Below are 15,064 nucleotides of genomic sequence, written 5' to 3' on the forward strand. Positions count from 1 at the left end.
TTATTGGTTCTTTAGCTCTTTCTCTATGAGAACAGCAGCATCTATTAATAGCGCGCGGGTAAAAGTTTCGCGCTATTTTTGGAGAGGCGATTTCCCGCTTTGGACACTAGGGAGTGATGATGTGCTTGTGATGCATTTGCTAAAATGTCCAGAAAAGCACATTGTGCGTAATACTGTGAGCTACCATGCAATCAGGGATGAGTAGTTCAGATACATATGTATTTAAAATACAGAACACTATGTTTTCTTTTATTTTAAAGCCATTGGGAAAAATCTAATGTAATTTGTATTGAAATGCATTTATGATTAGTATTTTTATATTTTGTGCCAGTAAGCCTCTTTATCAGGTTGCTGATTTATTTCAGACATGAACTCCCCACAAACCCAGCATTTATCACGTGAGCTGCAGCCTTATACAGCTCCATCCAGCATTGGGTGAGTGACTTTTCTGGAATAGGATGTCATGGTCAACTGTACTTGTTTATTAATGTTAAAATATTGCATCATTCAAATTTGCTTTCAGTTAACATAAAAGAATTAAAGAGCACCGATATGGGAAAAATATTGTTATAAAAAGTTTTGATAGTTATTTATTAATTTTTTTTTTTTTAAACAACAATCTTGTCGGTGTTTAAAGCATCACTGCATGTTAGAGCTGTGTGATATGACAACATTGTGTCGATGATATAAAATGTGAATAGTTCAACCAAGTCTGAACTGACTGGAGTTTTTCAAAATCATTTACATTGAAAAAGGCCTATCGGGGTAAGCAAATATATCCATGCAATTTTTAGCGGGAAAACGATGGGGTTGAAAAAGAAGCATGGATGAATGGTTGAGTTCACACTTGCACGTTGGCAATGTCAGTGTGAGGTCAACCATAATGGACGGAAATGTTTGTTTTGATGCGCGAGATGCTGGCATAGATTACCTACATCTTTTTTTTTTTTTTCATTTTTAGCATGGTCAGTCTATTTTCTGATTACATAAACACTTCAGAAGAACATTGATTACCCCATATGAGTGTGTTTCTAGCAACTGTTGAAACTTTGTATCTACGTCAGACTTATAGGCAATGTGAAAGGTTATAATCTGAGCACCCCGCTTTTTTATTTTTTTATCCACCCGTTAACGTATGGGTTATTCGTGAACTAATCTGGGCTAAATCATCTGATTAATTCATGTAATACATAATAATGATAATAAATAAAAGTATGACTATGTAACATACTCTGCAGTTTTTCATTTTCTGCAGTACTAGCTATTTATTTATTTTTTGTAAATTTCAATGGGATATTGACTGTAATTTTGGATAGACTCAACCTTCATGTCATAGGCTAGACATTATGCTATTTTAATAAAAAGAGAAACACGTGACCGGTAGTCTACAACCATGCAGCTTCCCACACTAGAGGAAAAACGAGATAAGAAATGACCTCTGAGATTAGTGAGGCATCCACTTTAAAGGGGTCATGAAATGAGAAACCAAATTTGCCTTGATCTTTTGGAATATAAGAGGTCTTTGTACCATTAAAACGTCCTGCAAGTTTCATAGCTTAAGACGTCCTCCCCATTATAAACGAGCCATTTATTTAATCAAGCTCTAAATACAGCTCGTTCTGGATCCATGGTAAGAAGTGACGTCACGGTGCGAAGTGACGTTCCAACCATTTGCATATGACCGCCTCCAGCACAAGACAACTACGCTCATTTCGGATCGTTGTCGCGCTGCGCGCCTCACAAGTGTTCAGTCGACGGACAGCGAGTGGGTCTGTGTACAGGAAAATTACAATGCCACGCAGATGTGCTGTTCCTGGCTGTGGACAAACAACATCTTTGAATACGCTGCCGAAAGATCCTGACGTCAGGGAAAAATGGATGCAGTTTATTTGTATAAGAGAATCTTGAAAATATGTCGCCTTTCTAGTAGGCCTACATGTAATAGAAGATTAAAAATTTTGCCTTATCAATGCTGCATCTTCAAATATGGCCTGTGCATGCATTTTTGTCCGCAGTACACCCTATCATTTCATTGAAATAAGGTAAATAATGTTGAACTGTTAGCATATTAAACTATAGAATAATTATGCAACAATAAACCGTTTTCAAGTGTCTCGGGTTACAATTTTTTTATTAATTCAAAATAGTTTCACTTTCCATGTGGACACGGGCTGATCCAGTCTTCGTTGTGGTGATGGTTCATTTTCCTCTGATTCCTCATCTGATTCCGGCTCAAACATATAAGGTTTTATCATTGCAAGAGCCATTGCTTCGAATGCATCACTCGCTACTAAACAGTTACGCTCAATCCGCAAATGTTCCGTCAAATGTCGTTAGCCAATCATAACAGTGGGCGTTAACACTGAACTCTTAAAGGGGAAACAACCCAAAACAGACTGTTTGAATCAAAGGATGAGAAACAGGGTGGGAAAATGTCATCATTCACTACATTTTAAAAGTTTTTTTTTTTTTTAACTATAGTAATACTATAATTGCACCTAGGGGACCATAATAATAAAATAAAAAAACCCATGTCATGACCCCTTTAACATTTGGGAGAAGATAAATGTAATGCCTTGCTCAAGGGCACTTCAGTCATTGTATTGCCAGCCTGAGACTCAAACCAACAACCTAAGTGTTATGAGTCAAACTCTCTAACCATTAGGCCACGACTTTCCCAAATTGTAACGTTGTATTGTAACACCCTGTTTCATTTACATTAATAAAATTACATTATTATTATTATAACATTTTTGATGTATAACTTTTTACAGGAGAGCCCAAGATCTGTGTATATATATATATATATATATATATATATATATATATATATATATATATATATATATATATATATATATAATCAAATCAAAACAAACATTCCCTCTATACAAATATTATTGGTGTTGGAGTGATTCAAGATTTTTATTTGTCACATACACGATTACCGCTCCGTGTATAGTGCAATTATTAAACAATAAAACACAACATTCTTTTTAAATATACATGAATATAGCTATGAATGAAATAAAACTAAACAATAAAAATAAGAATAAAAAAAATTATAAACTATATAATTATAAATTATAAATTAAAAGATGTATACTGTAGAATTAAATATAGAATGGAAAATAATGTGCATGAAAGTTCACTGTATTCTTAAATATTAAGATACCCAGGGATGTACAAGAGGCAAAGTGCATATGTGCATTATACTGTAGTCTTAAATATTAAGATAAACAGGAATGTACAAGAGGCAAATGTGCAGACACTGTCAGAATCTAAATGTGAGGTAGTGAATGATGAATATCTATCTGATAAAGTAAAAATTTAGTGGAGACATGAAGATGTTAAGAGGCTGGTTTAGAGTTTAGGAGCCTGATGGCCTGGGGGAAGAAACTCCTCCTGGGTCTCTCGGTTTTTGCCATCAGGCTGCGGAAGCGCTTACCAGATGGCAGCAAAGTGAAAAGATGTTTACTGGGGTGGGTGGAGCCCTTGATGATTTTAACTGCTCTGCTTTTGCAGCATTTGACGGCTTTGCAGTCTTGACCGGAGTTGTTTGAAGCTGCTCACCCTCTTCACAGGGGTCCCACTGATCATAAGAGGTTTATAGGGCTGCTGCTGTCTCTTCCTGAAGTCCACAAACAGTTCTTTAGTTTTGCTCACATTCAGAGAGAGACTGTTGTCCTGGCACCATGATGTTAATTTCTCTACCTCATCCTGGTATGGTGTCTCATTATTGTTGTGAATGAGGCCCAGAACTACAGTATCATCAGCTAATTTGATTATAGATGTGGAGCTGTGCGAAGACACACAGTCATGTGTGTAGAGAGAGTAGAGCAGGGGACTCAGGACACAGCCCTGTGGGGCTCCTACATTCACGGTGATGGAGTTGGAGGTGTACTGGCCTAGTTTCACCAATTGAGGTCTGCCGGTGAGGAAATCAAGAATCCATTTGTAGAGTGGGGAATTCAGGATGAGGTCCATGAGTTTGGAAGCTAGCTTCCGGGATGGAGGAGCAGATGTAGTTTTTAACCAGTCCCCAAAGACTATTCATGACTATTGATGTGAGGGCAACTGGACGATAATCATTCAGACAAGAGGGTCTATTGTTCTTAGGTACAGGGACGATGACTGATTTTTTGAAGGAGATGGGAACCACCGATGTAGATGATCTGCATGATATCTGACTCAGTTGGAGTGACTTCCATGTCATCTGGATTTGGTCGTTTTTTTTTTCCTGGGTGACTAGTTGTGTAACATTGAGTGCATACTAAAAAACAAAAACAAGACTACATTAACAAATGCAGTGTTTAGCACAGCTGTACACCAATTATAAGACCACTTATCACTCATCAACATGAATTCCCCACAATCAATTCCTCCTATTTGCACTTGGATGGGTTAAATGCAGAGCAGCAATTCCGAATATGGGATACCATGCTTGGCAAATGTCACAACTTTCACTTTCACTTCATGAACATTGGTGGGAGCTGCTGTTCTTTGCAAGATTTGGCAGAGCCTCAATGGTGTATTTTTATGTGCTTGAGGTAGTGGATGTTGCCTGCATACAGACCCATTAGGAGTCCAAATGCCTTGGGGACATGGGATATGTCAGTGATGACAGTCAGTTAGTCAGTCAGTCATATTTATATAATTAAAATGACATTAAAATTTACTTGACTTATACTTAAATATATTTGAACTATACTCCTAGAATCTGTGTTTTCATTAGTATAGGGTAGAGGGCGCTAGTACACATCTTCTGCACAGAATTTCCAAAAAAACACAAGTGAAGAAGAAAAAAGAAACAAATACTTACACATGTAACAGCATCAAAACTGTAACGTTATGGAATAAAATGACTGATGAAGATGTAATAATACAGTCAAACTTTGGGGTGTTGATCGACTCCATCTACGTTTTGATTATCATTCTGAATCCAATCCACACATTAATGTTTTTAAAGTAATAATGCATGAAGCTAATATATATATATATATATATATTTTTTTTTTTTTTTTTTTTTTTTAAGCAGATACCCTGTTCTTTTTTTGGAGGTTTTGTATGTTCAGATATTCATGTAACAAAATATATACACATTAAAACCTAAATAGTGACATAGTATATTTAAAGAATGAGGTAAAGTTCACTTAAAGAAAACTTATGAGTATACTTGCAGTATAAAACTACTAGACTAGTAGTTTACTGAGACTATACTTAAAAGTGTACAAAGTATTGAATTAGTAAACTATCAGTGTACCTATAAGTTCACTTTTAGTATAATTGCAGTACAAACTACAAACATAGAGGTAAAATATTTGTGTATTCAAAGTTACTTTTATATTCTAGAAAGTGGGCCAATTTAGTCCCCAAGGCGTATTGAAACAGTAAACTTACAAGTACACTGTAAAACCCGACAAGTTAACTTAACTCAAACCGTTTGAGTAAACCGATTGCCTTGACTGTAATACCCGACAAGTAAACTTTACTCAAACGGTTTGAGTAAACAGATATCCTTAAGTTATGTTAACTCAAACCGTTTGAGGAAACCGATTGCCTTAAACCATTTAAGTTGAAAAAAACTAACAGTTATGAGTACTATGAACTTAATTCAGTTGAGTTCACTGAAAGAAGATATACATAGCAATTAAGTGATTAAGTGATTAATTGAGCTTTAGTGATGAACACCTGCTGTTAACAAACAGAATAACTGAAGAAAAGAGAGAAAGGAACAACAGCTGACTTCAGACACAGCCTCACTCAAACCTGACAAGTTATGTTAACTCAAACCGTTTGAGGAAACCGATTGCCTTAAACCATTTAAGTAGAAAAAACTAACAGTTATGAGTACTCTGAACTTAATTCAGTTGAGTTCACTGAAAGAAGAAATGCATTGCAATTAAGTAATTAAGCGATTAAATAAGTGCTGATTGTGAATTAGTGATGAACAGCTGCTGTTAACAAACAGAATCACTGAAGAAAAGAGAAACACAAGAACTACTACAACTGACTTCAGACACAGCCTTAGATGAAATCAACTGAAATAAAATACATGAAATCTCTCAAGATCTGATTAAACAACCCACAAACAGCATCAGCAGCTCCACTTATTAATAACCAGACTGACTTTATTTCTGTCAGACGTCTACAGAAGATCTTATTGAGAATGAACTAAGGTTTAGATGTTGATTTATTGTTTCATTTGAAGTAACCATGTTAGAGATCAGTGTTTGCTTTAGTTGGGCTCTTGACCCTTGATTTCTGTCTCAGTCTTTTCTCTGGCTGTTATAACTGTGTGTTTCTAAAACACATTTGTTGTAACTCAAAAGCCCAGAAGAAAAGCCATCAGGTGTTAACCTGTACCTAGGTGTAGGTTGTTTTACTTTATATAGGTGATGATAGTTATTCATTGTTATTCACAGATATTGATCTATATAATCTCTGATGAAACAAATGTGTAATTAGTAGAAGTGGACCTAATAAAAATGACACTAAGAGCCAGCAATTCTGTATTAATCAGTTAATATAAAAATAACTTCATAAACATTTTGTACACAAACATTTTTCTTTTATGCCAGTAACTGGTCAAACACAGACATCAATAATCAAAATATGAACCTCAACAATGGTGACGAAAAAACATGCTGCAATGCATGCTGGGTACTATTGTAGTACAAAACTCATCCATGGCTCCCAGCATGCTCTGCAGCATTTTTTTTTTTTTTTTTATGGTCACCATTGTTGAGGTTCATATTCTGATTATTGATGTCTGTGTGTGACTGTTTGACACCGTAGAAGACCACACTGTTTGAAAAGTCATTGAATTAACTGATTGTTACAGAACCACTGGCTCTTAGAATCACTTTTACTATAATCAATCAAATTACACAACACATATTTCATCAGAGGGTAGACTCTGTACAGTTCAATAATTGATGATTATCATCACCAATATAAAGTATAACAACCTACACCTAGGTACAGGTTAACACCTGATGGCGTTTCTTCTGGGCTTTTGAGTTACAACAAATGTGTTTTAGAAACACACAGTTATAACAGCCAGAGAAAAGACTAAGACAGAAATCAAGGGTCAAGAGCCCAACTAAAGCAAACACTGATCTCTAACATGGTTACTTCAAATGAAACAATAAATCAACATCTAAACCTTAGTTCATTCTCAATCAGATCTTCTGTAGACGTCTGACAGAAATAAAGTCAGTCTGGTTATTAATAAGTGGAGCTGGTGATGCTGTTTGTGGGTTTGTTTAATCAGATCTTGAGAGATTTCATGTATTTTATTTCAGTTGATTTCATCTAAGTCTGTGTCTGAAGTCAGTTGTAGTAGTTCTTGTGTTTCTCTTTTCTTCAGTGATTCTGTTTGTTAACAGCAGCTGTTCATCACTAATTCTCAATCAGCACTTAGTTAATCACTTAATTACTTGAATGCAAAGTTTTAGAACTTACAGGGTTTAAATCAAGGCAATCTGTTGACTCAAACGGTTTGAGTAAAGTTTACTTGTCAGGTTTTACAGTGTATAGCTACTAGAACACTGATATGTGTATACTTGCTACATAAAGTATACTTAAAAATATACTTGAACTTTACTTAAGTAAAGTAAATATCTGAACATACAATACCTCCAAATAAAGAACAGGTATCTGCTTGTAAACCAAACATTTTATTTTAGCTTCATGCATTATTTTTGAAACACTTTAATGTGTTTCACAAAAAATTAAGAAATATCATTTTAATTATGACCTCTTCATCAGTCGACATTTTATTCCATAACGTTACAGTTTTGATGCCGTTTCATGTCAGATGATCGTTACATGTGTTAGTATCTGGGGTTTCTTTTTTCTTCTTCACTTGAGGTTTTTTTTTTTTTTTTTTTTTTTTTTTGGAAATTCTGCACAGAAGATGTGTACTAGCGCCCTCTGCCGAATAATAATGAAAACACAGATTCTAGGATTATAGCTCAAATATATTTAGACTTTTTTGTATTTTTTTTGTTTTTGTAAATGTCATTTTAAATATGTTTCTGAGGAGTACATAAAGCCCATTTCTGAGAAGTACATAAAAAGTAAACTAAAAGCATACTTTCCTATTACTTTTTTTTGTCTTTACTAGTTTTTCTATTGTTCATGAGCTGCTCTAAAAGATTGGAGATCTCCACATAATCTTGGATCCATGGCCAATAACGCTTACATCATGTAACCGCAGTCTCTGGGTGTGGCAGCATTTGTGATTTGACAAGTTTGGGATTTTAAAACTTAAATTCAGCCCTATAAAATCTCTATATTCCAAGAGGAAGTGCCCAGTATCATTGCTTTACCATTCATATTTTGATCTTGGACACTTTATGTCCCTCTACTCACCTATTTTTTTAAGGAATCTTGGAGCATCTATGTTTATCAGCTTTACAAGAAGCTCTGTCTTTACATCAGAGTCTAAACTCTCTCTATATTTCACAGTTAGACCTCTCTATGCTTAATCCAGTCCAAGTTTTTTCTGATTGAGAAATCAAGGAAACAGTTTACTTCTTTCATAGGGTTGGACAGGTGCCTATTAAAATAAAGCAGTTTGTTGTTAGTTAAACAGCTTACAAAGAACTGCTATAAGACCATTGAATTATCAACTTGCAAATGAATGTGACAAATCAAAATTTGAGGAGGTCTCTGTAGTGGTAATTGTAAATGCAGTACCTGCCCACGAGGGAAAAGATGAAAGTCTCTGAAAGTCAGTTGAACATGTCTTGGCTGTTTTAGTGTCTTTTTCCTTCTGCAGCGTCTTCTAGTTTATCATTTGGTGATGAGGATCTGATGGGGCATCAGAGTTTTGACTCGGGATGCAGTTATCTTCCCCTGCCTTTCAGTCTTTCTCCATTCCAGCCCATCCCATTCCTCTTACAGGGGGTGTAAGCAATCTCCTATCAGCTTTTCCTGTTCTCCACACCCATAATGTTGTATCGCCAATTGGCAGCTGCCCAGGATGTCGATTTGTTTGTTCTATAAAATGAACACTCGAGAGAGCCACATTGTAAACTTTGACTACAACTGCGTATAAGCAATCTCTGCTATGGTCAGTCATCTATGCATGCAACTTTCCAAAATTGAAGGAATTTTATCCAGTTAGCATTATAGTAGTTCTTCATTTTATTTTAATTAGCAAGTTATTCTTTGATGGAAAAGAAAACTTTAATGTCATTGCACATGTAAGTTACAAGGCAACAAAATGCAGTTAGCATCTAAGCAGAAGTGCAATAATATACGTAAGTATATACTTTATATATGTAAGTACAGAATATAAAGTGTCTACAATATGTTACATGTGTACAATAAATATACAAATAAGCCTATGGATATAATTTAAAGATTTTTTAAATACTATCAGCATGATATACAGAAAGGTGTACTTTGAACATACTATATAGATGGATTATGTAATAAGTGTATGTACACTGTAAGCATCATTTACACTAGTGCAGTGTAGGGGGGTTCATTGTACAGAGTTCAGAGTTGGGCTGGTTCTTTTCCGGAGGCTCCTGAAGTGCCTCCTGGGGGGCAGGAAGTTAAACAGTCTGTGGTCAGGGTGAGAGGCGTCCTTCAAAATGCTGTGAGCTTGGCGTACAGTAGGCAGTGTTTTCTCTGGTTGTCCTCAATAGCAGGAAGTGTTGTCCCTGTGATGTGTTGGGCAGTTTTCACCACCCTCTGCCTTGCCTTGCGGTCAGCCACTGAGCAGTTCCCATACCGGACTGCAATGCAGCTGTTCAGGATGTTCTCGATCGCACGCACAAACGTTCACCAGGATGGCTAAAGACGGCTGTTTTTTCTTCAGTGTCCTGAGGAAGAAGAGGTGCTGGTGAGCCTTCTTGACCAGGCTGGAGGTGTTTGTGGCCCAGGACAGTTCCTCCGAGATGGTGGTTCTCAGGAACTTGAAGCTGGAGACACGTTCAACAATCATCCCGTCAATGTGGATGGGGTCATGCGTGCTACCTTCCTTCTCCCTGAAGTCCATAATGAGCTCCTTTGTCTTACTGGTGTTCAGGATACTTCTATAATTCTTATAAATACATCAGCATGATGCATTGTATTATAACTTCAGACTGAAATATTGTAAATAGTCTACCAAATGTAACAACCAAAGTCAATAATTTTTTATTTTTTATTATTAGCTGAATACGGCCGTTTAAAATAGTCACTCAATCTTGTTCCAAATAATCAGAATGCACACAAGTTATTTTAGTTAATACAAAAACGAAGGCCCCGTCCACACGGAGATGCGTTTCTGTGAATACGCAAACATTTTTTATCGGATAGGCGTTTCGTCCACACGCACACGTGTTTTCGCAAGGTGAAACCGCTATTTTTTGAAACCGGGTCCCAGAGTGGATAAATTTGAAAACTCCGTCTTTGCGTTTTCGTCTGGACGGCTAATCCGTATATTTTCAGAAACGATGACGTCATCAGCCCACGTCTCCCCCTAGTCAGACACCTCTACGTCACGTAACAGCAACAAAAACATGAACAAACACTGAACGATTGTCTTTTTATTAACTAGCATTAACACTGATTAATAAATGTATTGTTCCATGTTCGTTTGTGTACCACGCGCAAGGTTTACGAGCATAGTCCAAGTCTTCTTCTCTGTTTTTAGTGTATCTCTGTGGCAGAATTACAGCGCCACATACTGGTCTGGCATGTATACTACATCATTTTGCCGCCAATGCAATCTATTTTTGTTTATAAAAAATCGAAACAGCTGTTTACGGCCCCCAATGTCTTTAAGTAAGGCCCGCTGGATCATTTTAGATCATTTTTAAATATTTGAAATGTAAATCACGTAAAGATTGCTTTCAGTTTATTACTATCCCTAACCAGGAGAGGTCCCTAGTTTCCAGCCGCTTCTTTTATTAATTTCAGTGTAGTAGGTCGTGCACGCTAATGTAAACATTCACTAACATTAGCAAATAATAAATTAAAAACTGACCATAAAAACGTCATTTTCCTGTCAAGATGGTAAACAGATTATCATTTTGCCAAGTTTGAGGGGATAGCTATATGTTTGGATTGTTATGAAATTATCTGTTAAATATCTGTTATTTAAATTGTCATCACACCATTAAGCACAAACAACGGGGACTCGAGAGTTGCACTTGCCTCAAATATCAAAGCTAAAATGCATTGTCAACAAAAGCCCAAAAGAGTCCAAATTCATGTGCACGAAAATATGCTCAACAGACAGTAAGAATAATTAATTAAATATTATTTCTCACCTGTCTGTAGAAATATCTCGGAAGAGCCCCCAATTGTAAATTAACATATTTCTTTGTCTTTATCTTTCGATGCCTTTCAACTATTCTCAGTCCTTGCATGAGCTCATGGAAAGAATTATGAAAATGAATCGATTTTGTCAGTTCACAAACTTCTTCCAAGTTCATAATTACATCCACACATTATATTTGCATTGCAAGGTGTGGTGTTTTAGTTTATCCAATGAGATTTGGATTACATATGTGTGGTACACGAGCCAAGAAATATACGCTATATAAAATGGAAGAATGGCCAGGAAGTTCTGGACATATTAGGAGTACACTTGGCCAAGGATACCTCAACTGGACAGACTGAACACAATAACCTTCATGCGTATAGCCCGCCGTGTCCTGGTCTGAACATCTGAACTCATGAGGAAATATACATGTGTGCACATCTGTGTATACAGAGGTAAGACTGCCAAGAGTAGAGAGCGGGAGAGCACAGAGGGAGGATTGGGGCGAGAAAGAAGAAAAGAGTGAGAAGGGAGGAGGGATAATCTAACTAACACTTACCAAAGTTGTATTTTGAGAAAATGTCCAAACTTTGTGGAGAAGCTCACCAAGGCCTTCTTCTGTCTGCAACAGCCTTCACTAGATCGTGTGATAAGTGATGTTGAGAACGTGATATTGCTATTGGATTGATTCAACACCTTTTTTTAAGTTGAGAGGAAAAATACACTAGTTCAGTCAACTTGCAAACTAGTTGAGACAGTGAAAACGTAAAATTCTAAGTTGAATTAACAAATTCAGAAACTTCATGTTGTATCAACATAAAAAATAATAATAATAATTGAAACGACTAAATAACTTTTTACAGTGCACAGCAGTGAGAAGTGAACACACACACACACCCGGAGCAGTGGACAGCTATAGATCCAGCACCCAGGGAGCAACTGGGGGTTCGGTGCCTTGCTCAAGGACACTTCAGTCATGAGTATTGAGGGTGGAAGAGAGCACTTTTCAATCACTCCCTCCTACATACAACTCCTGCCAGCACCGGGACTCGAACCTGCAACCTTCGGGGAACTAGACCAACTTGCTATCCATTAAGCCACAGCTTCCACTAACGATGTGTTCATGGGGTCCACAGCAAGCTCTTCCATAAAAGTAGGGTCTTTTTTTAAGGAGCTTTTGATTCTTTTGAGCCTTTCGAAGGCACATTTAAAGTTTGTAATGTTATGACAAACTTGGAATATGCATGTTCAACAAAAGTTGTTTCACTTCTCAGTTTCTTTTACAGTAATGTACACATTTTTCTTCAAATTGACAAGTGCTTTTGCTTTCCTTTTTCTAACAGTTTCTTGTATAATGGCCACTAAATTGCATTATGATGGGGGAGAGTTCGGAAACTTTCAAAATCCTTCTTACGTTAACACTTCCATGTGCATTCTGCTCATATTTTATTATTTAGAAGTACAGTATACAATTATTTTCCTAACTAACTGTGATTGCTTTTGCCTTACATACATATATTATATAATATCTTGGTTTCTCATTTTGACCAATAACTTGCACTATGGTCGGGGGAGAGACATGTAAACTTGTGCAGGGTTAATATGCAGAGTTTAACCTTTTGATTTTCATATTCGTCCATCTCTAACCATAAGTTGTGGCCTAATGGTTAGAGAGTCGGACTCCCAAACGAAGGGTTGTGAGTTCTAGTCTCGGGCCGGCAGGAATTGTGGGTGGGGGGAGTGCATGTACAGTTCTCTCTCCACCTTCAATACCACGACTTAGGTGCCCTTGAGAAAGGCATCGAACCCCCAACTGCTCCCCGGGCGCCGCAGCATAAATGATGCCCACTGCTCCGGGTGTGTGCTCACAGTGTGTGTGTGTTCACTGCTCTGTGTGTGTGCACTTCGGATGGGTTAAATGCAGAGCATGAATTCTGAGTATGTGTCACTTTCACTTTCATATTGAGGTATGGCCTAAAAGCCATACAGACATTGTTGAAGGTAGAGGGTTTTAGTTAGGTCCCTCTGTTACAGTTTAAAAGTTCAGTTTCTCAGGTTCTCCTAATGCACTTTCTCGAGCTGAACAACTACATTTCCCATGTTTGTGAGTCTGTTAATGTGCATTTGAAGGAAATATGACACTGAAAAAGTGACAAACACGGGACTCATGGAAAATATTTTGCACAATGTGAATTTATTGTAAATTTACTGTGATTAAGCTACCCAAAGAAACTGAAATGCAGGCTTTCCAGGTGATCTTCCTGGTGTAGGAGAATGGAAACCACGTTCTCAAAGTCATACAGACATTGTTGAAGTTACAGTGCAATTTCTGAGTGAATTTATATCAGTAGAAACCCAAAGAAACTGAAATGTAGGTTTCTTAGAAGATCTGCTCCATTTTCACAAGTGGATCGTGTTTGTGAGCTTGTTGTTTTAAAGTCTTGAGAGCACGTTACTTTTACTGTTAAGGAACAAAAAACAGAACTGTATAGAAAATATTTTTTTTATTATTATTGAAAAAAGTCCTTACCAAAAGTGTTATTTATTTTATACGGACCCTGTCAGTTTTACTATCAAATGACTAAAATCTCAGCTTTATTTAATGTAATAACTAGATTTCCATATTTGATGAGTACATTCTATTAACATTCCGTTCACAAGTACCAGTGGTTAAATAGTAAATAATTACCTGCATTCATACTTTCAGTAGAAATACTCATTGGCTAATTAGAACATCTGAGTACATGTACAGTGACTTAGAAATAAACTAACAAATTTGGAAAAACAAAGAAGAACCCACTTGAAATTTGGAACATAAAAAAATTAAGTTGAATTCAATCAAAAAATGGACATTTAGAACTCTTAAAGTTATGTAGATCACACACACACACACACACACACACACAAAATAACTAATGAAATTAAGTTTACTTTATGTGTAAACATTCTTTCAACAGACAGAAAAATTAAGTAGTCTTTACAAAGACTTGTTTGATCTACATAATAAATGTATGCAAAAAAAAATAATATATATATATATATCAGCATGCCATGGAAAGAGTATTTACAATGATCCAAACTAAGTAATGTAATGCAGAAAAACTATAACTGAAGTCAAGTATTTGAAATTCAGACTTCCCAAAGGTTTCAAAAAATGTGAGAGCAAAAGTAAAACTTATAAATATAGAAAAAAATTAAATAATAATCAGCAGAACTATTTTTCGGTTCATTATTGTCATTATTTTCAAACAGAAGCATTCTGGTGGCACATCAAAAAAAAAAAAAAAAAAAAAAAAAAAACTATAAAAAATTATATCCTGTGATTTCTGGGATTTTATTAATAACGATAGTTAGACAATATTTTGCTGAGAGTGTTATTGTGCTGATATCTTATTTCTAATTGTACTGACAGCTGACTCCTAATTGTTTTTTTTTTTACGCCATTTTTTTTAAGTGTGCACCATATTTGAGGTCAAATACTTGCATTTGGGGTGTTACCAAGCAAATGCAACCAGTATCAACTAAACTGATCTTTGCAATGCAGAGAAAACAGAAGCTGCATCTGAAGTGCCATTTAGATGTTTTTACACAGTTTGATGCAGCTCTGAGGGACATGGAATACTTTAACCATGCAGTTACAAATGAATAGATAATGTTTTGATATTTTAAACATAAAACATTGAAAACTGACCTTTGAAAGCCCCTCCCCTCGATATCACCCTCTCCGCCATGTTGGCAGGATCCCGGCGGCGAAACATGATTGTTTACGTGTGTTATTAACTCAGTAGTAGAGGA

The sequence above is a fragment of the Carassius auratus genome, unplaced genomic scaffold (genome assembly GCF_003368295.1).
Source record: "Carassius auratus strain Wakin unplaced genomic scaffold, ASM336829v1 scaf_tig00022246, whole genome shotgun sequence".
In the NCBI taxonomy this organism is placed as follows: Eukaryota; Metazoa; Chordata; class Actinopteri; order Cypriniformes; family Cyprinidae; genus Carassius; species Carassius auratus.